Here is a 26,470-nt window from a genome sequence, read left to right as displayed (position 1 = left end):
GATTGCTAGAAGTGTCTGCAATTACAAGTTATTAATGAAATACTTTGAGACTTCCTGAGAACATCATATGCTGCTATAGAAATTTAAATTCATTATTTTTAAATCAACCATAATAATGGTCATCAAACTAACGATCACAGCTTTAATCTGAGTCAAAGCTGCATTTGGTATCTTCTCAAATGGTCTGGCTAAGAATTTTACATAATAACATGAATCCTAGAAAGGTTACAGCGCAGAAGGAGCCCATTCGGCCAATCATGTCCATGCTGGCTCTCTGCAAGAGCAACTTAGCTAGTCCCACTCTCCCGCCTTTTCACCATAGCCCTGCAAATATTTTCTCTTCAGCTACTTATTCAATTCTCTTTTGAAAGCCACAATTGAATCTGCCTCCATCACACTCTCAGGCAGTGCATTCTAGATCCTAACCATTCGCTGCATGAATAGGTTTTTCCACATGTCGCCTTTGGTTCTTTTGCCAAACTCCTTAAACCCATGTCCTCTGGTTCTTGACCCTTCCACCAATGGGAAATTTCTCACTGTCTAGTCTGCCCAGACCCCTCATGATTTGGAATACCTCTATCAAATCTCCTCCAAGGAGAACAGCCCCAGCTTCTCCAACTAACCCCATAACTGAAGTGCCTCACCCTTGGAGTCATTCTTTTAAATCTTTTCTGCACCTTCTCGAAAGCCTTTACATCCTTCCTAGTGTGGTGCCCTGAATTGGATGCAACTCTGCATTTGAGGTGTAACCAGGTTTTTTATAAAGGTTTACCATAACTTCCTTGCTTTTGTACTCTCTGCCGAGGATCCTCATGCCTTAGTAACCACTTTCTCAGCTGTTGTGGCGCCTTCAACAATTTGTGCACGTATAAACCCCAGGTCCCTCTGCTCCCGCATCCCCTTTAGAATTGTTACCCTTTATTTTATATTGCCTCTCCTCGTTCTTCCTACCAAAATATAATCACCTCACGCTTCTCTGCATTAAATTTCATCTGCCACGTGTCCATCCATTCCACCAGCCTGTCTGTGTCCTCTTGAAGTCTCTCACTATCTTTCTCACAGATCACAATACTTGCAAGTTTTGTCATCTGCAAATTTTGAAGTTGTGCCCCGCACACCAAGTCTAGCTCATTAATATAGATCAAGGAAAGCAATGGTCCTAATACCGATCCCTGGGGCACCCCATGCTATACCTTCCTCCAATCTGAAAAACAACCATTCGCCACTACGGTTTCCTGTCAGTCAGCCAAAGTCACCTCTTAATGGGAATATCTGAAAATATTTGTTTATATAGTTTAGCATATGTTATTTAAGTTTTTGAATGATACCTGGGTAGGCTTCCATTGAGTTTTGAGGGATAGTAATGGACATTGTTGTAGTGATCCTGTGCTAAATTTAGACTGCTGAAGAGAGGGATGGTGATTTATACAGCAACCCTGCAGCTGGCCTGCTTCCAAGATATTCCAAACCACTTTCATACAGCTCTCTTCAAAAAAAATAAGGTGTTTTTAATTAAAAGAAATATTCATGAGCACTTAGAGATGCACGGGGTAATCAAGGTCACCCAGCATGTTAAAGGCACATTGTGTTTGACAACGTTTGGAGTTTTTTGTAAGAACTGATTGCAGCCATAAAGAGAAAGCAATAAGCTTAGTATGTATGGATTTTCAGAAGACATTTGAGAAGAGTCTCACAGGAGGCTTGACAGAAAATTTCAGCATATGGTATAAGGGAAAATGGACAAAAAACTTTGTTGACACAGGAAATATATGGTTGAAATGGATGGATGTTGCACAGATTGGAGAGCAGTTTGAATTGATATACAAGGGTGAGTGCTGCTGTTCTTAGCAAATTAAACTTGGAGAGGAGGATTTAATGCATTTTGAGAGGAATGACAAACAATTGGAGTATCAACAGAATGGAAAACTGTTGTAGGGCAGGGAGAACAAAGACATGAGGATGCAAATTTGTATTCACTACAGTACTTTGTGCAGTTTTTGACAAAGCATTATAGAAATGACTAAAGAGAGTATTGGGGACTGAATGATTAGAAGAATTTAAAATCATCACTAAGAAATTGGGTATAGAAATTAGGAGATATTATTTATGTAGAGGGTTGTTGGGGCAGAGCAATACTTTGCTGAGGCAGAGACCATTGCATCTTTTAAACATTTGAAGCACAGGAAGACAGAGATTTGGGGCAGAGAGTAGAGCAATGACATAGGCTTGATGGGCTCGGTAACTTCTTATGCTTTAAATTTCTCCACAGTTGTGCTTTGAGAATGGTACAGTAATTTGGGAGTGTTGAAGTGGCAAGCAACTGGAAGCTCGGGGTTGCTTGTCACTTCCAACACTCTCCCCTGCTCTCGTGCTCACATCTCTGTCCTGGGATTGCTGCAGTGTTCCAGTGAACATCAGCGCAAGCTCGAGGAACAGCATCTCGTTTACCGACTAGGCCTGCTGGACTGAACATTGAGTTCAATAATTTCAGAGCATGACGAGCCCCCCATTTTACTTTTATTTTTAGTTATTTTTTTCTTTTTCCTTTTTAGTATTTTTTTTTGTGTTTATTTTATTTTATTTCATCTTAGTTTGCTCAGTTTGCTTACCCACTGTTTTTTTTTACATGTTTGTACTTGCGGCTGTTCAATTTTCAGTCCATTAACACTCCATCTGTACTAATGCTTTGTCTTTCAACACATCATTAACATAATGTTTGCCTTTGCTCCATGACCTTCTGGTCAGCTATTCTGTGACCTTGTCCTATTTACACCTTCTCCTTTGTTATCTCTTGCCCCACCCCCACTTTACTTGCTTATAACCTTTTACATTTCTAGTATTTGCTAGTTCTGAAGAAGGGTCACTGACCTGAAACGTTAACTGTGCTTCTGTCTCCACAGATACTGCCAGACCGGCTGAGTATTTCCAGCATTTCTTGTTTTTATTTCAGATTTCCAGCATCTGCAGTATTTTGCTTTTATTAAATATATTCAATCTTGGGAGCATCCACAGCTCTCTGGGGTAGAGAATTCCAAAGATTCACAACCCTCTGAAGATATTTCTCCTCATCTCAGTACTAAATGCTCGGCCCCTTATCCTGGGACAGTGTTTCCGTGTTCAAGATTCCCCAGCCAGGGGAAACGACCTCTCAGCATCGACCCTGACAAGTCCCTTCAGGATCTTGTATGTTTCAATGAGATCATCTCTCATTCTTCTAAACTCCAGAGAGTATGGGAATAATTTACTCAGCTGTCTTTCTCTAATGAGGAAAGATGCCTATGGATCTTTGGGACTATGACTAGAACAGCAACTTCATTTCTTTTTAAAATATCAGTCATTTTCAGGTTTGATATATTGGCTTTTAATTATAAAACCATCTATTCATAACTGTCTATTTTAAGCCTTGTTTGACATGCTCCTCAATGGAAGGTTTCAGGCACTCTACTCAATATTTTCTAACAATCTTTACCATGTCATCATCTTTCCATTACATTATGGAAGGGAGATAAACATTCACAATATGGGCTTCTGCAGAATGTAGTCTCAGCTTGTGGTGGAGTATGTCAAAGTCTGAGACTACATACTCAGCCATTTAGGTTGAGAACTGTTTATTTTTAAATACTTGTTTCCCATAGGATGCATTAAGTGGAAAGACCTTTTAGATCTAAAGAGCCTCAAATAAGTTCCTATTAATGCATTTTTTGCTATTGCTCTGTTGTAGGAACTTAAGCTGTCTGTATTTTGGTCCTCCAAGAAATCTCCGAGAAATACAACATTGCTCGGACTGCTGTTCTCGCCGCATCCTGAGATCCACACTCAGTGCCATGTGCCGCCACATGTACACACTGGATCTCTCTCTCCACAAGCAACACCTCACCTTATCTCAAAGCTGTTCTACTCTGCAGTTTCATTTCATCCTTCGTCTTATCCAACGCATTAACAGAAAACTCTTTCTCTTCCTTTTGGGTGTTAAGGAACGTAAGCTCCAGTAGCTGATGGGAACTAATGCCCCTCCAGATCCTTCTTCCCCTTCACTTCCCTCTGACCCCATCCCTTCTGATCTGACCCCTTGCCATGTATCCACTATACCCTCTGACCTTCCCCTCTCTGCTGAATGATCAGTACCCAGCAAAGGAATCAGTTTTATCCTCTTATGCACTCACCTCAATTAATTTTGCGCTTGGCATGACGTTGAGCTCTTCTTCCGTCACTTTCACCTCCGGACTCACTTTTTTGACCAGGAGTCCTCCCCGCCCCTCCCCCCCCCCACCGACCAGCAGACCCATTCACATGCCTCCAGCATTCTCCCTCTACCTGGACCCTCCCTCTGATCTCTTACCTGCTCTTGATCTTTTCATTGAGAACTGTTGACGAGACATTGGCCGTCTCAACTTCTCTGCCCCCCTCACTCACTCTAACCTGTCTCCCTCCGTACCTGCTGCACTCCGTTATCTCAGGTCTAACCCCAACATCGTGATCAAACCTGCCGACCAGTGTGGTGCTGTTGTTGTCTGGCGTACCGACCGCTACCTTACTCTCAGACACTTCTTCCACCTCCCCTGGACCATGACCCTACCACCAAACATCAAGGTACTGTCCACAGGACTGTCACTGACCTCATCTCCTCTGGAGATCTTTCCTCTACAGCTTCCAACCTCATAGTCCCGCAACCTCCAGACAGCCCGCTTCTACCTCCATCCCAAAATCCACAAACAGGACTGTCCTGGTAGACCCATCATTTCAGCTTGTTCCTGCCCCACTGATCTTACTTCTTCCTACCTTGACTCTATCTTTTCTCCCCTGATCCAGTCTCTTCCCACCTACATTCATGACTCTTCTGACGCCCTATGTCATTTTGACAATTTCCAGTTTCCTGGTCCGAACCGCCGCCTCTTCACTATGGATGTCCAATTGCTCTACACCTCCGTCCCCCACCAGGATGGTTTAAGGGCTCTCTACTTCTTCCTTGAACAGAGGCACAACCAGTCACCCATCCACCATCACCCTCCTCCGCCTGGCTCCTTCAACTCCACTCACTTCCTCCAAATGAAAGGTGTTGCTATGGGTACCCACATGGGTCCTAGTTATGCCTGTCTTTTTGTGGGATATGTCGAACATTCCTTGTTCCAGTCCTATTCAGCTAACCCCGCCCCCAACTCTTTTTCCGGTACATTGATGACTATATTGGTGCCGTTTCCTGCTCCCGCCCCGAACAGGAAAACTTTTTAACTTTGCTTCCAATTTCGACCCTTCTCTCACCTTTACATGATCCATCTCTGATACTTCCCTTCACTTCCTTGACTTCTCTCTCTCTATCTCTGGGAATAGACTGTCCACTAATATTCATTATAAGCCCACTGACTCCCACAGCTACCTCGACTACACTTCCTCACACCCTGCATCCTGTAAGGACTTCATTCCGTTCTCCTAATTTCTCCATCTCCAACGCATCTGTTCTGATGATGCAATCTTCAACAACATCGCTTGTGATATGACTTCCTTTTTACTCAAACGAGGATTCCCCCCACTGTGGTTGACAGGGCTCTCAACCATGTCCCACCCATTTTCCGCACTTCTGCCCTCACCCCTTTCCCTCCCTCCCAGAACCATGACAGGGTTCCGCTTGTCCTCACTTTCCACCCCACCAGCCTCCATATCCAAAGGATCATCCTCCGCCATTTTCGCCACATCCAAGATGATGCCACCACCAAATGCATCTTCCCCTCCCCTCCCCTGTCAGCATTCTGAAGGGATCATTCCCTCCACGACACCCTGGTCCACTCCTCCATTACCCCTGGACACCTCGTCCCCTTCCCACGCATTTGCAGGAGGTGTAATACCTGCCCTTTTACCTCTCTCCTCACTATCCAAGACCCCAAACACTCCTTTCAGGTGAAGCAGGGATTTACTTTCTTTCAAAACCAGGATGTTGCCTTCTAGAGGGCATTGGCTATGAGGAGAGGTTGGATAAATTCGGATTGTTTTCACTGAAATGACGGAGGTGGAGGGGTGACATGATAGAGGTTTACAAAGTTATGAGCGGCATGGACAGAGTGGATAGTCAGAAGCTTTTTCCCAGGGTGGAAGAGTCAGTTACTCGGGGACATAGGTTTAAGGTGCGAGGGGCAAAGTTCAGAGGGGATGTTCTTTACACAGAGGGTGGTGAGTGCCTGGAACTTGTTGCCGGGGAAGGTGGTGGAAGCAGGTACAATAGCGATGTTTAAGAGGCATCTTGACAAATACATGAATAGGATGGGAATAGAGGGATACGGTCCCCGGAAGTGCAGAAGGTTTTAGTTTAGACAGGCATCAAGATCGGCGCAGGCTTGGAGGGCCAAATGGCCTGTTCCTGTGCTGTACTGTTCTTTGTTCTTTTGTTAGTATACTGTATTCACTGCTCACAATGCCGTCTCCTCTGCATTGGGGAGAACAAACGCAGATGAGTGACCGCTTTGCGGAACACCTCTGCTCAGTCCAAAAGCATGACCCTGAGCTTCCGGTCGTTTGCCATTTCAATACCCCACCTCCCCCGCTCGATTGCCAAATCTCTGTCCTGGGCTCGAAGAACAGCATCTCATTTACTGAGTAGGCACGCTACAGCCTACCGGACTGAACATTGAGTTCAATAATTTCAGAGCATGACTGGCCCTTTATTATTTTCATTTTTTATTTTTACTTCATTTTATTTTGTTTCAACTTTTTTTTAACCATGTGCCTGCCCACTGGTTTTTTTCATGTTTGTGCTTTTGGCTAGGGCCGTTCATTTAACACCCTCTCTGCACTAATGCTTTGTCTTTCACCACGTCATTAGCATACTCTCTTTGCCTTTGCCCCATGACCTCTTTGTCAATTATTCACTCTGGCCCTCTGTCCTATCAACACCGTCTCTTTTGTCTTCTTTTCCTCCACCCCTGCTTTATTTGCTTAAAACATATTGCATTTCTAACCTTCGCTAGTTCTGATGAAAGGTCACTGACCTGAAACGTTAACTCTGCTTCTCTCTCCAGAGATGCTGTCGGACCTGCTGAGTATTTCCAGCACTATCTGTTTTTATTATGTATTTTGGTCCTTTCTGTTTATAAAAAAAGAAAATCTGAAGCCTGTTTCCTGACATATTATTGAGATGCTGCCTTTATGGCAAATTGTTCTCCGAATTAGTTTGAGTTGACTGTACTATATCAGGTGCTGCAATGTCTTCATAACCTAATGAGCATTAATACTGTTCAAAACTGAGAAAGCAGCAAGATCAAGTCCACTGATGAAGTGAATAAGTCTATTGCAGGTCAGGGTTAAAGGTGCACTTCATGGAAAGTTTGTGACTTTAATACTAATTACTGCACCTGAACTGGAATGAATGCTTTTAAAAAGAAGTGCCAATGCAAATTGGCCTGAGAGATCCCTCAGCTGGGAGGTTATTGAGGGATATGGGAAGGGATACAGTAAGCTGGGAATGCTGCTCCTCGTGACTTTCCGACAATCCCTGCTGAAAAATGTGCGTGTTTCATCAGGTGAATTAGGCTCATCTTTGATGTCTAAGTGATCAAGTAGCCTGCTGACACTTGGATCGTAAAATCTATGGGATGCAATCCTGAGGTTCTTTAGAGGTGGGAGGTTTGAGAGGGTGCCCTCCAAACTCTGCACAATCTTCCATTATTTCCCCGTGCGAACGGGCTGATCTCGCTACAATTTTGGGATAAGGCACCTTCCCTCATCTGCATGTTTCCAGTTGAATACACGACTGCTCAATTCACTGGGCTTAACAACAATGACTAGCATTTATATAACACCTTTTAACATAGTTAAAAATCGCAATGGGTTTCTCATTAAAAGGAGATAAACATATACACAATATGGGCTTCGGCAGAATGTAGTCTTAGCTTGTGGTGAGGTATGTCAAAGTCTGACGCTACAAATTCAGCCATTTGGGCTGAGTATTTTAAATACTTGATTCCCGTAGGATGCATTAAGTGGAAAGACATTTTAGATCTAAAGAGCCTCAAGTAAGCCTATTGCATTTTTAGCTGTTACAAAATTGGACACTAATCCACATAAGGAGATATTAGTCCTAATATCTCCTTAAGCTTGGTTAAAGAGGTAGGTTTTGAGGAATGTCTTGAGGTAGGAAAGAGGGGTGGAGAGGTTTCGGGAGGGAATTACAAAGCTTATGGCCTAGGTAGCTGAAGACACTGGGCTGGATTTAACCAAGCCCGTGATGTCTGGCTCTGTGGCAGCAGTGTTGCGGTGGGACTGGGGGGGCGGGGGGATGGGTGGCGGGTGGCCAAAAGGTTGTTGAGACAGAGGCCCAGCCCGATCCTCCTGCCAGCAGCGAGGTTCTGTGGCAGCACCACCCCTGCCCTCCCCCACCGCTGGGCAACGGGACCTGCATCTACATATTTAAATCAATAAAATGATACATTAACATAAACTTACCTTCAATGTTCCGGGCCCGCCGCGATCCTCAGTGCAGCGGCTGGCACTCCCGCGCCTTCAATTCCCCGTCTGGGGAAAGCCGGCATGACACTGGTGGGGAGGGGGGAGGAGTTAAGATTTTCAGTGCAGTGGGTGGGGGAACGGGGTCAAATGAGCGTAATGAGTGTAGGGGATGGTGAGAAGGGGTGAACTTTAAAATTTGTGCAGTCTGTGGGAGGTGGGGGGGCGGTGGAAGGTCAGATTTGAAAGGTAAGTTGTTTTGTGGGGGAAGGGAAAATAGTTAATGAAATTGTTATTGGGGGTGGGAAAGGGGCATTAGAAATTTATTTGATAAATTTTGCGGGGGTGGTTCCCTTTAAAAATTTAAATCTGCCGACAGCTGGCAGCCCTTTAAAAATGGCGCCAGTGCCTGTGCACAGGCAGCTGACGTCATAGTTATACAGCACAGAAACAGGCCCTTCGGCCCATCGTGTCTGTGCCGACCATCAACCACCGATGTCCTCCGACGCCACAGCCCGCCCCCCCCCCCTTAAATGAGCTGCAGCGCAGGAGATAGCGGGGGCTCTTTTGTGTGCGGTGGGCAGGCTCTTAAAAACCAGCCCGCAGTCACCAATGGTGGATTGAATAAAATTATGGATATGCAAGAGACCAGAATTGGAACAACGCAGAGATCTCAGAGGGTTATAGGGTTGGAAGGGGTCATAGTTGAGAAGGGGTGAGGCCATGGAGGAATTTGAAAATAAGGATGAGAATTCTAAAATTAAGGCGTTGCCAAAGTGAGAACCAATGAAGGCCAGCGAGCGCAGGGGTGATGTTGAACAGGCCTTGGTGTGAGTTAGGATATGGGCAGCAGAGTTTTTGATGTGCTCAAGTTTATGTAGTGTGGAAGATGGGAGACTGGCCAGGAGAGCATTGGAGGTAATCAGGCATGGATGAGGGTTTCAGCGGCAGATGAGCTGAGGCAAGGGCAACATCAGGGATGTTAGAAGTGGAAATAGGTGATCTTGGTGCTGGCACGGATATGTGGTTGGAAGCTCATCTGAGTTAAATGTGACAACAAGGTTGCAAACAATCTAATTTAGTCTAAGACAGCTGCCGGGCAAAGGATGGAATCGGTGGCTAGGGAGCGGACTTTGTGGCGGGACCCAAAGACAATGGCTTCTATTTTCCCAATATTTGCTAGGAGGAAATTTCTGCTCATCCAGTACTCAGTCAAACAAGCAGTATAACAAATCGGACAGTGGAGGAGTCGAGAGAGGTGGTCATGAGGTGTCATCAGTAGACCAGTGGAACCCAACTTTGTGTTTTCGGATTGTGTCACGAGGGACACCATGCAGATGAAATGTGGGATGCCAAGGATCAATCCTTGGGGACTCCAGAGGTAAAGATGAGGGAGCGGGAAGAGGACCCATTGCTGGTGATTCTTTGGCTATAATTTGATTGATATTAGCCTGCAGTCCAACATCAGGCCCTAAACCTAAACCAGGAAAACGTTGTTCGGAGCTCACGCACATGACAACATTTGGTGGGGAGCTGTGGAAGTTGCATCCCTTAACATGGCTGGCAGGAAAATCCTGCAGTCAAGGTCTGCCACCGTTGTTAGCCAAACTACTGCCAAAGTTATGGTTGGGGTCTGGCAAATTACCCATGGATTTTCAAGGCCTCTTTTGAGGTTGATGCATGAAGAATGGCTACTCTGCCTTGGTTCAAAGGGTAACTGTTCTTTGACCTGCACCCAAGTAAACGGCAGCACCTTCTTGTGAGGTAAGTTTAAAGAAAGTGCAAGAGAAATGTTAATAGCAGTATTGTGTAGAATGTTTACTCTAACTGTAGGAAGCATTTTTTGTCCAACTATAAAGCAAATTGTACAGTTCAATTTTTTTTTGGTATGTGGTTGGTGAAATGAAAGGGAATTTGGGCACTTGAGTTTGAAAACATTTAATTTTTGGCTTAAGCACTTGCAGAAGTGTAAATGAGGTATAGACAAAACTCATTCAATATTTTCTCAAAGGAGAAAAAGAGGAATTAATTGCCGGTAATCAGTAGGTCACCTGGGATCAGGAATGCAGTTCTGATGATGAGGTTAAAGGGAGTTGAGGTACATATCAGCCATGATCTAAATCACTGGTGGAACAGGCTCAAGGAGTTGAGTGGCTGCCTTCCATTTCTATGTTCCGTTTCTATGATCTCATTTCAAGCGTGCATGATGGAATACCAAGAAGCAGAGAAGAGTTGGATGGGGACTGGACAACTGAACACAGCTGAGAGGAAACCAGGAACAGCATACATAGGGGGAAATGATGGGAACAATTACTGGGGGATTGATATGGGGACTGAAGCACAGAGCACAATGAATGGAGGGCCTGGGTTTGCAGTGAGAGGAAATGTCAACCTGGTGAGAAAGAGTTTGGGTATAGAGCTAGCCAGGGCCCAGAGGACAGAGTACATCGAAAACTGTAGGCGCATACCTGTTTAGTACCAAAATTAGATGCTTTTGTTAGACTTAAATAATTAACCTGAATAAAGTTTTTCTTTTGCTAAACAGTCTCATTTCTATTACAATCATATTCAAACAAGATGTTAGATTTTCAAGAGTTTATTTCTTTAGTTACTATCCCCCTCTCTCTTGCTGGTGTATTTTTGGTAGCTGGTTGTTTAGTGTTGGTTTTGATTCCTCTCATACATTCTGAACAGTGTTTCGTTCTTAGTTCTCATTCTTTATTTTCCCCTTTTTCTTCAGGTATGTTTTCCTCCCATTCAGTTATGATTTGTTGCTCTATTATCAATGTGAAATTTGAGCCATTCAGAAGCAAGTGGGATACAGAAATTTGCAGAGGTGATAAGTCTGATAGACAGAAAGCGTGCTGGATGCAAGACTTTAGCATATGCAATAGTGAATCTCCTCCCATGGGTTGCTAACAGTAAATTGAATCTCTCAATGCTTTATAAGGAGAAAAGTTATTATGCCGTGCAATAAGAAATGCATTATTCTGCATCTAGGGTGAAGCTTTGTCTCTTTAAAACCATAAAGTCTGGGTGAGATCATTGCTTTACAGTTTGCAGGTCAGAATCCTGGCTTTCTCTTTTTAAATATATAATTGGTAAGGTCATTCATGGGTTATAGATATTCTGGTCCTTATGCCAACATATAAACATATAAATCTTGTTGTTGTGTCAATTAAGGTATTTTAAATTGCTAAGGGCATTTATGCATTTAAAATGACTGCCTTCATTTCTTAATTTTTTTGAAAGTATGACGATATTTGCAGGAAATGTGTATCAGATGTACTGTTTATATTGTATTACCAGCAGACCCCCGTGACTGCTCATCTTAAGTTGGAGGCAACATTGTGTATTTTCTTTTTTAGAAGTTGACGTGTTATACCAATCCAGTCCACTTTTCTTTTCCCTAGCCCCTTTCCTTTTGATTCAAATATTCCTTTCAAATTCTGATTTGATATTTTGCTTTAAATCAGTTAACAAAGTGTAATTGCTAAAGTGTATCAGGAAGTAAATTTGGCACAAGAAGTGTTATACACAAGATTTTTAATATGTGCAAACATATATGAATTATCACCCCTGTAGCTAACTGTTGTGAGCGCTAGAGCACCAGAATGATTCCCTGCCCTGATTTATTTTGTTCTCCCTGCTGGGCAGTCTACAATCTCATTTTGTTTTTTGAAATGAGCATATTCACACTCTCAGAATTATTTTTGCCTGTATCCTGTATACTGTAAAGCTGATGCATGTCTTGAATCATTTCAACAGACACTAAACTCAGCCTACCCTATCATAAAGTCATAATGGCATAGAGGAAGGCCATTTGCCCATCGAGTCCATGCCAGCTGTCTGTGGAGCAATCCAATCTATCATTCCCCCACTCTATCCCTGTAGCCCTGTAAGTTTGTTTTCCTCAAGTGCCCATCCAATTTCTTTTTGAAATCATTGGTCATCTCTGCTTCCACCACCCTCGTAGGCAGCATAAAAGAGTTCTTCCTCATATCCCCCTGTATCTCTTGCCCAAAACCTTAAATCCTCTAGACCTAGTACCGTTAGCTATTGGGAACAGTTTTTCTTTGGTCTATCTAGCTTATCTAAGCCTGTCATAATCTTGTACACTTCTATTAAATCTCCCCTCAATCTCCTTTGCTCCAGGGAGAAGAGCCCCTGCTTCTCCTACCTAACCTTCTAGCTAAATTCCTTCATTCCTGAATCTATTCTGGTAAATCACTTCAGCACCTTCTCAAAGACCTTCACGTCCTTGCTAAAATGTGGTGACCAAAGCTGGACGTGATATTCTAGTTGTGACCTAACCAGAGCTTTATATAGGTTCAGCATAACTTCCCTGCTTTTGTATTTAATACGTTTATGAAGCCCAAGACCCCATATGCTTTGCTAATTGCACTCTCAATATGTCCTGCCATCTTCAAAGATCTATGCACATGCACCCCCAGGTGCATGCCTCTGCACTCTTTAGACCTGTGTCATTAAGTATATAAGTAATAATCATTTGGTAGTATTGCTGAAAGCAAACATTTTGTCGAAGCTTTTTGTCTTGCACTCATCAGGACAAATCACAAGAATACCAGTGTAAGGGAAGCAACAAATTTATACTGTATGAGAAGAGAGTGATGATTGGTTGGCAAGTGGACTCTGGTAGAGGCGTTGCCTTGGAGAATGCACCAGTTTATGGTGACTGACAGTTAACTTTAAGCTTTGTGTGAAATTTAAACCAGGCAGCTTGACTGTGATAGGTCAAGGCATTGCCCTGAGGAATGAACCAGCGAATGGCTGTCACTTATTTTGTTGAACTGAAGCAGGTGCAATGTGTGTACATGTTCTTTCTGTCTCTGTAGCTTCCAGTACGCGCAAATGCGCCATACTGTGAGCCCGACTGGCTGATGCCGCCATCAAGCCAAAAGGATGTTCTGCCTAACACACAAATGAGTAATGTGGTATATGAATTTCAATGCCAGTGTGATACTAGGTATATAGACCCAATGTCCCAAAGACTGGCAGATCGGATCAAACAGCATGTCCCATCTGCTGTACAAAACGAGCAAGGTACAGACCGTGCTCAACCAGCCCGTGCTGGCAAAACTCAAAGCAGAGTGTCCAACATCAGATGTGATTCTGCGATTGGGTTGCATTTGCTAAATAATCCTCAGTGTGCTAAGAATTACGCTGACTACCAATTTAAGATTGTCAGTCTGGCTCGCAGTGTGGCACATGCATAAACATGCAACACCAGGCTGAAGTTTTAAGATATTACTTTGTTACCACTTTGTTTTCTGTATTACCTGTAGTTTTATTTTGAAAGTATGCTGTTTATACTCGTAGACTGATGGCTTAGAAAAGGTTAAGGGCTTGAGAAAAATATGCTATGCCTTTGGCAGTGCTAGGTATTAAATTTGTCTGGCATAAATGACAAGTATCCTAAAGGGGTATGTGCAGAAATGATGGCCCCTCTAGACTAGTAATTGTTCACCACTGTCACTTTAATTATTCCATACGGTCTTGTAGGCATCTGCTATAAGGAATGCAGAGGCTGATTTGATAGCTGCATGTTTTGCAATTATTTTCCAACTCAATTAAATTCCAGAAGTTCTGACTTTTATTTTAAAAAGTCTTCATTAAACTCCTAAAAGCGAATCCTGCTTTAGGAATCAGAGAGCTGCCTTGTGTGCAGCACTAACAGGTGTAATGCATATCAGTAACAGAAAGAACTTGCATTTATGTGGCACCTTTAACGTAGTAAAAATGCCCAAGGCATTTCGCAGGAGCGTTATCGAACAAATTTGACCCGAGTCACATTATTATTTCATTTGCACTGTGCTAATTCTTCTCAGTGACAATATAATTCTGTCTTGTCTGAGATTTAAAAAAACCTGATGGTTGTGTACAAGAGAGAGAGAGTAGAAACAGTATATTAACATGCAAAACTTATATCTTAATTTACTATTATATATCAATGATTTGGATGGGGGGACCAAATGTATCTCCAAGTGCGCGGATGACACAAAACTAGGTGGGAATGCGTGTTGTGAGGAAGATGCAAAACGGCCTTCAAGGGGATTTGGAAAGACTTAGTGAGTGGGCAAGAATGTGGCAGGTGGAAAAATGTGTGGTTATCCACTTTGGTAGGAGGAATAGATGTACAGAGTATTTCGTAAATGGTAAGAGATTAGAAAGTGTAGATGTACAAAGGGACCTGGGTTTCCTTGTCAATAAGTCACTGAAAGCTAACATGCAGGTGCAGCAAACAATTAGGAAGGCTAATGGTATGTTAGCCTTTATTGCAAGAGGATTTGAGTATAGGAGTAGTGAAGTCTTGCTTCAATTATATAGAACCTTGGTTGGACCGCACTTAGAGTACTGTGTGCAGTTTTGGTCTCCTTACCTTAGGAAGGATATAATTGCCATAGAGGGAGTGCTACAAAGGCTCACCAGACTTGTTCTCAGGATGGTGGGACTGTCTTATGAAGAGAGATTGGGGAAACTGGGCATGTATTCTCTAGAATTTCGAAGAATGAGAGGTGATCTCATTGAAACCGACAAAATACTTAAAGGGATAGACAGGGCAGATGCAGCTAAGATGGTTCCCCTGGTTGGGAAGTCTGGAACCAGGGGACACAATTTCAAAATAAGAGGGAAGCCACCTTGGACAGAGATGAGGAGAAATTTCTTTATTCAGAGGGTTGTGAATCTTTGAATTCATTCCCCCAGAGGGCTGTGGAAGCTCAGTCATTGAGTATGTTTAAAGCCGAGATTGACCGATTTCTAAATACAAATGACATAAGGGGATATGGGGATAATGTGAGAAAAAGGCATTGAAGTGGATGATGAACCATGATCATATTGAATGGAGGGGCAGGCTCAATGGGCTGAATGGCCTACTCCTGCTCCGATGTTCCTGTGTCCTATTATATTGGTAGACAGTTTGGACATAATATAAACTGCTCCATTTACTCCTTCTGATTCTGAAACCTTTAACAGCGGGCCAAGTTTTTCTCCTTTAAAATCTGGTAAATGGGAGCATGTTGGATCATTCTCTGTATTCTGTTTGCCGAGTGGCTTAGAACTGGTTTTGTTTATGGCAATTAGTTATTTTTTGTCTCGGCTGCAACTGTTGGCTTATATTTTGAAATATAGCCAACATCATACTGATTTATGGTATGTCCTTATTTTATGTTGCTTATTTATGTCCTTGTTAAATATTTCTTAATATTCCTTGCTATTTCTTGACCACAAAGGAATCTGCTGTGTGAATTAGCTAGCACGTTGCTTATTTACCATTAGACCTGGGTTTAAATCAAGGGAAGAGGGTTGGAATGAAAGTCTTCAATCTCTGACACATGTAAGGCCCTATATAAATCAAGTGTGCTCAGTTTGTGAGGCTCTTTGGAATGTGTTTCCTATATAAATGCATGTTGTCCTTGAACAGATTCCTGGATATGATGGTGAAGGCACAAAATTCTGGAATCATTTATGGACCAACTGGATTCTGCAGTGGGGGGACTTTTTATTCGTATGTGGGATTTGGGCATCGCTGGCTAGACCAGCATTTATTGCCCATCCCTAATTGCCCTTGAGAAGGTGGTGATGAACTGCTTTCATGAACCGCTGCAGTCCTTGGGGTATAGGTAAACCCCCAGTGCTGTTAGGAAGGGAGTTCCAGGATTTTCACCCAACGACAGTGAAGGAACGATGATATAATTACAGGTCAGGATGGTGTGAGGCTTAGAGGTGAACTTGCAGGTGATGGTGTTCCCATGCATCTGCTGCCCTTGTCCTTCTAGGTGGTAGAGGTTGTGGGTTTGGAAAGTGCTGTCTAAGGAGCCTTCTGAGTTGTTGCAGTGCATCTTGTAGATGGTACCGCTGGCACTGTACCTCAATGGTGAAGGAAGTGCTTGTTGAAGGTGGTGCATGAAGTGGTGGGCCGAAGGGCCTGTTTCAGTGCTGTATCTCTCTGAATCTACGACTAAGTGTCAGAATGGGCTGCTTTGTCCTGGATGGCGTCGAGCTTCTTGACTGTTGTTTGAATTACGCCCATCCAGGCAAGTGGAGACTATTCCATCACAGTCCTGACTTGTGCCTTGTAGATGGTGGACAGGCACTGGGGAGTCAGAAGGCACAGAATTCCCAGCCTCTGACCTGCTCTTGTAGCCACAGTATTTATGTGGCTGGTCCGGTTCAGTTTCTGGTCAATGGTGACCCCCAAGATGTTGACAGCAGAGGATACAGCAATGGTAATGCCATTGGACATTATGGGGAGATGGTTAGATTCTCTCTTGTTTGAGATGGTCATTGCCTGGGACTTGTGTGGCGCGAATGTTACTTGCCACTTATCAGTCCAAGCCTTGATGTTGTCCAGGTCTTGCTGCATATGGACATGGACTGCTTCAGTATCTGCGGAGTTGTGAATGGTGCTGAACATTGTGCATTCATCAGCGAACATTCCCATTTCTGACCTTATGATGGAGGGAAGGTCATTGAAGCAGCTGAAGATGGTTGGGCCTAGGGCACTACACTGAGGAACTCCTGCAGTGAGGTCCTGATCTTCAACAATCATCTTCCTTTGTAATGGATATGACTCCAACCAGTGTGGAGTTTTCCCCCGATTCCCATTGACTTTAGTTTTGCTCAGACTCCTTGACTCCATACTCTGTCATATGCTGCCTTTATGTCAAGGGCATCACATTCACCTCACCTCTGGAGTTCAGCTCTTTTGTCCATGTTTGGGCCAAGGCTGTGATGAGGCCAGGAGCTGAGTGACCCTGGTGGAACCCAAACTGAGCATCAGTGAGCAGGTTATTGCTGAGCAAGTGCAGCTTGATAGCACTGTACCTTCCATCTTTCTGGATCAATGATCTAAGATAAACCAAATGGCTTATCTACATCCCATGAAAATATAAAAAAATTAGGGTTTATTTCTTGGCTGACACTCCAGTGCAGTACTGACAGAATTCTTCACTGTCAGAGGTGCCATCTTTTGGATAAGGCATTAAACCGATGCCCTATCTGCTCTCTAAGGTGGAGGTAATAGATCCCACGGCAATGTTTCGAAGAAGAGCAATGGAGTTATCCTTGATATCCTGGCCTATATTTATCCTTCAATCAACATCACAATAAAAACAGATCATCTGGTTATTATCATGTTTCTGTTTCTGGGAGCTTCCTGGGTGCAAATTGGCTGCCGCATTTCCAACATGCCAACAGTAATTACACTTCAAAAAGTACATTGGCTACAGGTGAGGTCCCAGAGGACTGGCGAATAGCCAATGTTGTTCCTTTGTTTAAGAAGGGTAGCAAGGATAATCCAGGAAATTATAGGCCGGTGAGCCTTACGTCAGTGGTAGGGAAATTATTAGAGAGGATTCTTCGGGACAGGATTTACTCCCATTTGGAAACAAACGAACTTATTAGCGAGAGACAGCATGGTTTTGTGAAGGGGAGGTCGTGTCTTACTAATTTGATTGAATTTTTTGAGGAAGTGACAAAGATGATTGATGAAGGAAGGGCAGTGGATGTTATCTATATGGACTTCAGTAAAGCCTTTGACAAGGTCCCTCATGGCAGACTGGTACAAAAGGTGAAGTCACACGGGATCAGAGGTGAGCTGGCAAGATGGATACAGAACTGGCTCTGTCATAGAAGACAGAGGGTAGCAGTGGAAGTGTGCTTTTCTGAATGGAGGGATGTGACTCGTGGTGTTCCACAGAGATCAGTGCTGGGACCTTTGCTGTTTGTAGAAAATATAAATGATTTGGAGGAAAATGTAGCTGGTCTGATTAGTAAGTTTGCGGACGACGCAAAGGTTGGTGGAGTTGCAGATAGTAATGAGGATTGTCAGAGGATACAGCAGGATATAGATTGGTTGGAGACTTGGGCGGAGAAATGGCAGATGGAGTTTAATCCGGATAAATGTGAGGTAATACATTTTGGAAGATCTAATGCAGGTGGGAAGTATACAGTAAATGGCAGAACCCTTAGGAGTATTGACAGGCAGAGAGATCTGGGCGTACAGGTCCACAGGTCACTGAAAGTGGCAACGCAGGTGGATAAGGTAGTGAAGAAGGCATACGGCATGCTTGCCTTCATCGGTCGGGGCATAGAGTATAAAAATTGGCAAGTCATGCTGCAGCTGTACAGAACTTTAGTTAGGCCACACTTAGAATATTGCGTGCAATTCTGGTCACCACGCTACCAGAAGGACGTGGAGGCTTTGGAGAGGGTACAGAGGACGTTTACCTGGGTGTTGCCTGGTCTGGAGGGCATTAGCTATGAGGAGAGGTTGGATAAACTCGGATTGTTTTCACTGGAACATTTCCACGGAGGTGGAGGGGCGACATGATAGAGGTTTACAAAGTTATAAGCGGCATGGACAGAGTGGATAGTCAGAAGATTTTTCCCAGGGTGGAAGAGTCAGTTACTAGGGGACATAGGTTTAAGGTGAGAGGGGCAAAGTTTAGAGGGGATGTGCGAGGCAAGTTCTTTACACAGAGGGTGGTGAGTGCCTGGAACTTGCTGCCGGGGAAGATGATGGAAGCAGGTACAATAGCGATGTTTAAGAGGCATCTTGACAACTACATGAATAGGATGGGAATAGAGGGATACAGTCCCCGGAAGTGCAGAAGGTTTTAATTTAGGCAGGCATCATGATCGGTGCAGGCTTGGAGGGCCGAATGGCCTGTTCCTGTGCTGTACTGTTCTTTGTTAGTACTTCATTGGCAATAAATGCTTTGGTATGTTCTGAGGTTGTGGAAAGTGCTATATAAATGCAAGTCTTTTTTCTTTTATTTCAGTGTCTCATTTGGTCTACTGAAAACAAACCAAGTTGATGACTGCAGGGGGCACAAGTCTCTGAACCTGCTGGGAGTTTAAGGGATAAGCCTTAGAATCATAGAATCTTAGAACACAGGAGATGACCATACGGCCCATAGTACCTTTGCTGGCTCTTTGAAAGAGCTGACCAATTAAGTCCTGCACCCCAGCTTTTTCCCCACTACCCTGCCAATTAATCCTCTTCAAGCAGAAGGTTACAATGGAATCTGATTCCACCATTCTTTCAGGTCTTGCATTCCAGATCCCAACAACCTTCTGTGAAGAAATTTGTCCTCTAGTTCTCTTGTCTATTTTTTCTGTTTTTAACCTGTGGCTATCGTGTGCATATTGTACGTCTTATAATATTAGAGAGAGAGAGAAAACCTTGCTGCAATTTTTAATCAATTCCTAATCATTTGTAATCATTTTTCTTAAAACATCAGCAAACATAAACTTGAAGTCACTTATAGTACCAGTTATATTTTCCAATATTTTTGTTCATGTTAAGATGGCTGCTTTCAATTACGGGACTGGTGTATTTGATTAAATTACTTGTGTTTTAAATGATTTGGACCATTAACATTTATTTTGTTGCAATTGGCACTTTTTAAAAATTAGACTGCCAAGCACAAATGCAAGTATGACAGCTTGGTATGAATATTTGCTGACAGCATACAGCATTAAATCTTCATGTCTGTGCTTCTATTTCGCATCTCCAAAAGTGTCAGCTGTGGCTCAGTTAGTAGCATTCTCCCCTCTAAGTTAGAAGGTTGTGGGTTCAGGTCTCACTCCAAAGACTTGAGCACAAAAATCTAGCCTGACACTCCAGCGCGGTACTGAGTGGGTGTTGCATTGTCTGAGGTGCCGTCTTTCGGGTGAAACATTAAACCAAGGCCCCGTCTGCACTCTTAAGTGGATGTGAAAGATCCTATATAGCGCTTTTCAAAGAAGAGCAGGGGAGTTATCCCCAGTCTCTCTGCCAATGTTTATCCCTCAACCAACAACTGGTCATTATCACATTGTTGTTTGTGGGATCTTGCTGTGTGTTATTTCGTTGCCGCATTTCCTACATTACAACAGTGACTGTGCTTCAAAAGTACTTCATTAGCTGTAAAGCATCTTGGGACATCCTGAAGACATTCATATTCTTAAATACTCTCCCCTGTCTCCTCCACCCTCACTTCCAAGAAGAGGTGTGAGAAGTTCATGGATTTCTTTCCTACTCAGATTGAGACTGTTTGATCAGCTGCCTCTGCCAGTTTCCTCATTTCCCCAAGCTCAATGGGCCAAACTTCCTCTAAGGCAACCCCTGCCCTAGCCCTGAAATTATATCTTTCTCTTGTTTCTCTCTAATCTCCCCTCCTGCTCTCTCTCAGCTCATGTTGTCAATGCCATCCACCTCCTGCTCTTTTGACCCTATTCCCATTAAACTGCTGCCCACCCAACTTCCCTTCCTGGCTCCCATGTTAGCTGTTTTTGTGAACGGTTCCCTCTGCTCAGGTGCTGTCCCTCCTTCAAATCTGCTGACATCACCCCTCTCCACAAGAAACTAAACCTTGACCCCTCTGTCCTTACAAACTACTCCAACCTCCCTTTCCTCTCCAATGTCCTTGAACATGTTGTCACCTCTCATGTTCGTGGTCATCTTTTCCGGAGCTCTGCATCCCTCCAATCATTACCATCGTACTGAAACTGCTCTTATCAAAGACACATGGCAACCTCTGTGACTGTGGTAAACTATCCCTCCTCATCCTTCTCCACCTATTTGCAGCCTTTGACACAATTGACCACACCATCCTCCTTCAGCACCTTTTCACCATGGCCCAGCTGGGTGGGATTGCACTCTCCTGGTTCTGTTCTTATTTATCTAATCATAGCCAGAGAATTATCTGCAATGACTTAAGTTCCCACTTTCACAGTTACCTCTGGTGTCCCCACACCATTTCCCATATACAAAATATGGATGAGAGGGGATGAGTTAAATGCTGTAGTTTGATCTCCAGGTTCTCCAGTGTCTGTGCCGTCACCTGAAGTCAGAAATTAATCTAGAGACTTATAACCCATCTCGACTGCCCATAATTCTGGCTAAAATGGTCTAAAAACAGGAGGCTATTTGAGTTCTGTGATTTAAAAAAAAATTCAATTTTGCTTGTTATGTGCTTTTGAACACACTTGATTTGTACTCTCCGGGGGAGTTATGTAGAAATGGGTGACTTCATCAGTCAAGGTAGCTTGTTATATAAAGCTGCTGCCACAGCGTTTGGATTGATTTATGATTGATTGTAAAAGGTAATAAACTGGAGTAGAGTGTGCAGTGAATTTGAGTGCCATTCTTTCAACTTTAGGACCAGACTTCTATTTCAACTAAGACTGGAGTGAAAGTCTCCTTTCTTAGTTATAAAGGTCTTAACATGTTTTATTTGAGAATTCTTAACTCTGTTCCTAGTGGACATAAGCTGTCCATAATTAAAACCACAAGGATGAACGATATGAAACTAGAAATGCCTGGTGTAGTGGGGCAAGCTTTTCTAAGATTCATGCCAAATTACATTGGTCTGTATGAAGTTACAGGATGAGAAAGTGCTGTTTAATCTCATCAACCCTGGTCCTTTTCAGTAGCCATTTGTACAATTGGCACAAGCTTGACGAAAATGTGCTAAATATAGGTGACCCTTCCAAAGAAAACAACACATTATAAATGTCTGCCCAACTCCTGGAGATAATTGAGCAGGTTATCAATCTAAAGTTGTAAAGTTAGTTGATGTAATGCATGTGTGTAACATATAAAGGAGAAACTTCTTTAATCAGTGCTAAACCTGTGAAACTCAACCGCAAGGAATAGTTGAGCCAAATACTATAGATGCATTTAAGGGGAAGCTAGGTAAACATATGAGGGACAAAGGAATAGAAGGATATGGTGCTGGGGGTCAGATGAAGTGGAGTGCCAGGAGAATCATGTGGATCATTAACACCAGCATTAATCAGTTGGGCTGCATGGCCTATTTCTTTGCTGTAGATTCAATGTAATTCTATGTAACCTAAAGCACACATTAATCAGTTGCATTTGGTAGCTGACGTTTCCTTGAAGTCTCCAATCTCCTGAGAAGTTCTGCAAAGTTTCCTAAATTTTGCCTGCTAATTGTTGCAAAATATGTAATCATCTTCCCTGTTTTATATTTTGTGAAATCACCATATAATTTTGTCTCGATACTTACAGAAGAACACTTACTACATTAGATTTCATTACAGTTGTTCACATTCTGGGATCAGTGCTACTGAGGTTAAAGATAATTTGATGATGATCCCTGGGTCAGAAGTACAGCAGAAGGGTTCTGCCCACTTAAAGAGGGGTCTTTAAGGATTAAGTCATTTCCCTTTGTGGGTGGACCTGTTGCCTTGTGTCTCCATTCTGAGTTAGTCTATCCTTTCTTGGGGGTTGGATTGAGTCCGTTGAGTGTTATAGGCCATATTCCTGCCATTGTGTTTTGTGCTGCTGTTTTTTGAGCATTGCTGTCAAGGCCAGCATTAATTGCCCTTGAGAAAGTGGTATTGAGCCACCACCTTGAACTGCTGCAGCTCATGTGGTGCAGGTACACCCACAGTGCTGTTAGCGAGGAAATTGCAGGATTTTGACCTAGCGGCAGTGAAGTAATAGTGATACAGTTCCAAGTAAGAATGATTTGTGTCTTGGAGGGGAACTTGCAGGTGATGGTGTTCCCACGCGTCTGCTGACCTTGTTCTTCTTGGTAGTAGAGGTCACTGGTTTGGATGATGATGTCGAAGGAGCCTTGGCAAGTTGCTGCAGTGCATCTTGTAGATGGTACATACTGTTGCCATGGTGTGCTGGTGGGTAAGGGAGCAAATATTTTAAGGTGGTGGATGAGGTGCCAATCAAAGCGGGCTGCTTTGTCCTGGATGATGTTGAACTTCTTGAGTTTTGTTGGAACTACACCCATCCAAGCAAGTGGAGAGTATTCCATCACACTCCTGACTTGTGCCTTGTAGATGGTGGACAGGCTTTGGAGAGTTAGGTGAATTTTCCATAGAATTCCCAGCCTCTGATTTGCTCTTGTAGCCACGGTATCTATATAGTTGGTACAGTTAAATTTCTGGACAATAGTAACCACCTGGGTGTTGATAGTGGGGCTTCAGCAATGGTAATGCCGTTGAACGTCAAGGGGAGATGGTTAGATACTCTCTTGTTTGCGATGGTCTTTTTCTTTCACTTGTGTGGCACAAATTTTATTTGCCTCTTATCAGCCCAAGCCTGGATGTTGTCCAGGTCCTGCTGCATGTGAACACAAGCTGCTTCAGTATTTGAGGAGTCACAAATATTACTGAACACTGTGCAATCATCAGTGAGCATCCCTGCTTCTGACCTTATAATGGAGGGAAGATCATTGATGAAGCAGTTGAAGATGGTTGGGCCTCGAACACTACCCTGAGGAACTTCTGCAATGATGTCCTGGGGCTGAGATGATTGACCACCAATAACCAGAACCACATTTGTGCTAGGAATGACTCCAACCAGTGGAGAGTTTTCCCCCCGATTCCCATTGACTTTAATTTTGCTAGGGTCCCTTGATGCCACACTGTCAGATGCTGCCTTGGTGTCAAGGGCAGTCACTCTCACCTCACCTCTGCAATTCAGCTCTTTTGTCCATGTTATGACCAAGATTATAACGAGGTCTGGAGCAAAGTGGCCCTGGTGGAACCCAAAAGGAGCATTAGTGAGCAGGTTATTGCTGAGTAAATGCTACTTGATAGCACTATTGATGGTACCTTCCATCACTTTGCTGATGATTAAGTGTAGACTGATAGGGTGGTAATTGGCCGGTTTAGATTTATCCTGCTTTTTGCGTACAGGACATATTTGGGCAATTTTCCACACTGTTGGGTAGATGCCAATGTTGTAGCTGTACTGGAGCAACTTGGCTAGGGGTGTGGCAAGTTTTGCAGCACAAGAGTCTTCAACAGCACAGCCAGGATGTTGTCAGGGCCCATAGCCTTCGCTGTATCCAGTGTGCTCAGCTGTTTCTTGATATCACATGGAATAAATCAAATTGGGTGAAGACTGGCATCTGTGATGCTGGGTACCAGGAGGAGGCCAAAATGGATCATTCACTCAGCACTTCTGGCTGAAGATGGATGCAAATGTTGCAGCCTTGTCTTTTGCAGTAACCTGCTGGGCTCACCCATCATTGAGGATGGGGATGTTTGTGGAGCCTCCACCTTCTGTTAGTTGTTTAATTGTCCACCGCCATTCATGACTGGATGTGGCAGGACTGCAGAGCTTAGATCTGATCTGTTGGTTGTGGAAGTAAGAATAGGGAAATTAAGTACAGATAAAGTGGTAGTAGGGCAGCAAAGGACGTTAGTGTGCAGGTATACGTTTTTTTAAGGTGGCAGTGCAAGATTGGTTAGCATTTTGGACATTGTTCCAATTCTAGGAACATAGAAATAGAAGTAAGTCGTTCAATCCCTCGAGCCTCTTTCACCAATCAGAGCACGGTTGATCTGGAACACAACTCCATTTGCCCACCGTTACTCCATATCAATTGATACCTGTACCTAACCAGACACTTAAGTATTGAAAGCCCCAATTGACCCAACATCCATAGCCTTTTAAGGAAGCAAGTTCCAGGTTACCATTACCCTTATTGAAAAATGTTTCTTGATTTCTGTCTTGAATGACCTAGCTCTAATTTTAAGATTATGCCCCATTCCGCAAGGCATATACTTACATTATATTGAATCCTTTTATTTTAAACACCTTGATTAGATCACTCCTCATCTATTATTGCTCAAGAGAATACAAGCCAAGTTTATGCAACCTGTCCTCATTTAACCCTTTCTATTGGTTCATTCTTTTGAATCTGCACTGTACCACCTCCCAGGTCATTATATATTTCCTGAGATGCAGTGCCCAGATATAAATGCAACACTCCAGGTGGGTTCTGACTAAGGCTCTGTACAACCAAAGCATCACTTCCTCCCCTTTGTATTCCAGTTCCCTTGAGATAAATACCAACATTCCTTTAGTGTTTTTGATTTTTTTTTTGTACCTGTCCACTCTTAGTAATTTGTGTACATGGGCACCTGAATCTCTGCTCCTTCACAGCTCCTAGTTTCTCATCATTTGGAAAATATTCTGATTTGTTTTTCTTGGATCCAGTGTGGATGACCTCACATTTCCCCTCATTGAGCTCAATTTGGCACAGTTTTGCCCATTCACTTGATCTGTTTGTTGCTTTGTAAAGTCCTGCTCCCACCTATACTGCTTATTGTGCCTTCCAACTTAGTGCCATCTTCTAACTTTGCTGCACAGTTCTCTAATCCTTCATCCAAGTCATTGATATGCATGGTGAAAAGCTGAGGCCTCAGTACAAATCCCTGATGAACACCACTTGTGGCCTATTTTGTTCCACCAAGACTCTGGTTAACATGTTATCATGACTCTTACTAGCTTACTTACAACAATTATATTATAATGCTCTGTTAACCATCTTTAATAGATCAACAACAACTGATGTCTTGAGTTTTTTTGCTATGCATATTATTTCTAAGATTTTTGTTTCCATGTTTCTCGTGAAGATTATATCATGTTCTAATTGCCAGAAATACACTTCTTTGAAAATGTAATTGAAGAATTTCAAAGAATAAGCATTTTAAACACAAAAACCACAACAATGAAGTAAGGGAGAGTTCAGAGAGTAAACATTGAAAACCCACACTCCATAATAACAGGCTGATGAGTACTCATTCAGCCACCAGCATCTCTGAACCAAACCACAAAGGCACTCGTTGCCTCATTAAAGCAATCTCTGTTTTACCCTCATAGTTCTTGAACTGGTTATTGTTTAACATCTGGTGTAAACAAATTATGAAGACTCATGAGATAGATAGATGTTTTTTTTAATTCGTTCGGGGGGTGTGAGTGTGGCTGGCTTGCCAGCATTTATTTTCCACCCCTAATTGCTCTTGAGAAGGTGGTGGTAAGCTGCCTTCTTGAACCGCTGCAGTCCTTAGGATGTAGGTACAAAGAACAGTACAGCACAGGAACAGGCCATTCGGCCCTCCAAGCCTGCGCTGATCTTGATGCCTGCCTAAACTAACACCTTCTGCATTTCCGGGGCCCATATCCCTCTATTCCCTTCCTATTCATGTATTTGTCAAGATGTCTCTTAAACGTCGCTATTGTATCTGCTTCCACCAC

General features: G+C 43.2%; 1 protein-coding gene across 8 annotated transcripts in view; it reads left to right on the top strand.

Moving 5' to 3' along the window:
* LOC137369878 (UDP-N-acetylglucosamine transporter TMEM241 homolog) overlaps nt 1–26,470 on the top strand; it is a 207,712-nt gene that overhangs the window by 125,767 nt on the left and 55,475 nt on the right. The window lies entirely within an intron of this gene.

Source organism: Heterodontus francisci, chromosome 5, assembly GCF_036365525.1.
Source record: "Heterodontus francisci isolate sHetFra1 chromosome 5, sHetFra1.hap1, whole genome shotgun sequence".
Classification (NCBI taxonomy): Eukaryota; Metazoa; Chordata; class Chondrichthyes; order Heterodontiformes; family Heterodontidae; genus Heterodontus; species Heterodontus francisci.
Note: the sequence above shows the minus strand (reverse complement) of the source record. Positions and strands in the feature narration are given on the sequence as shown.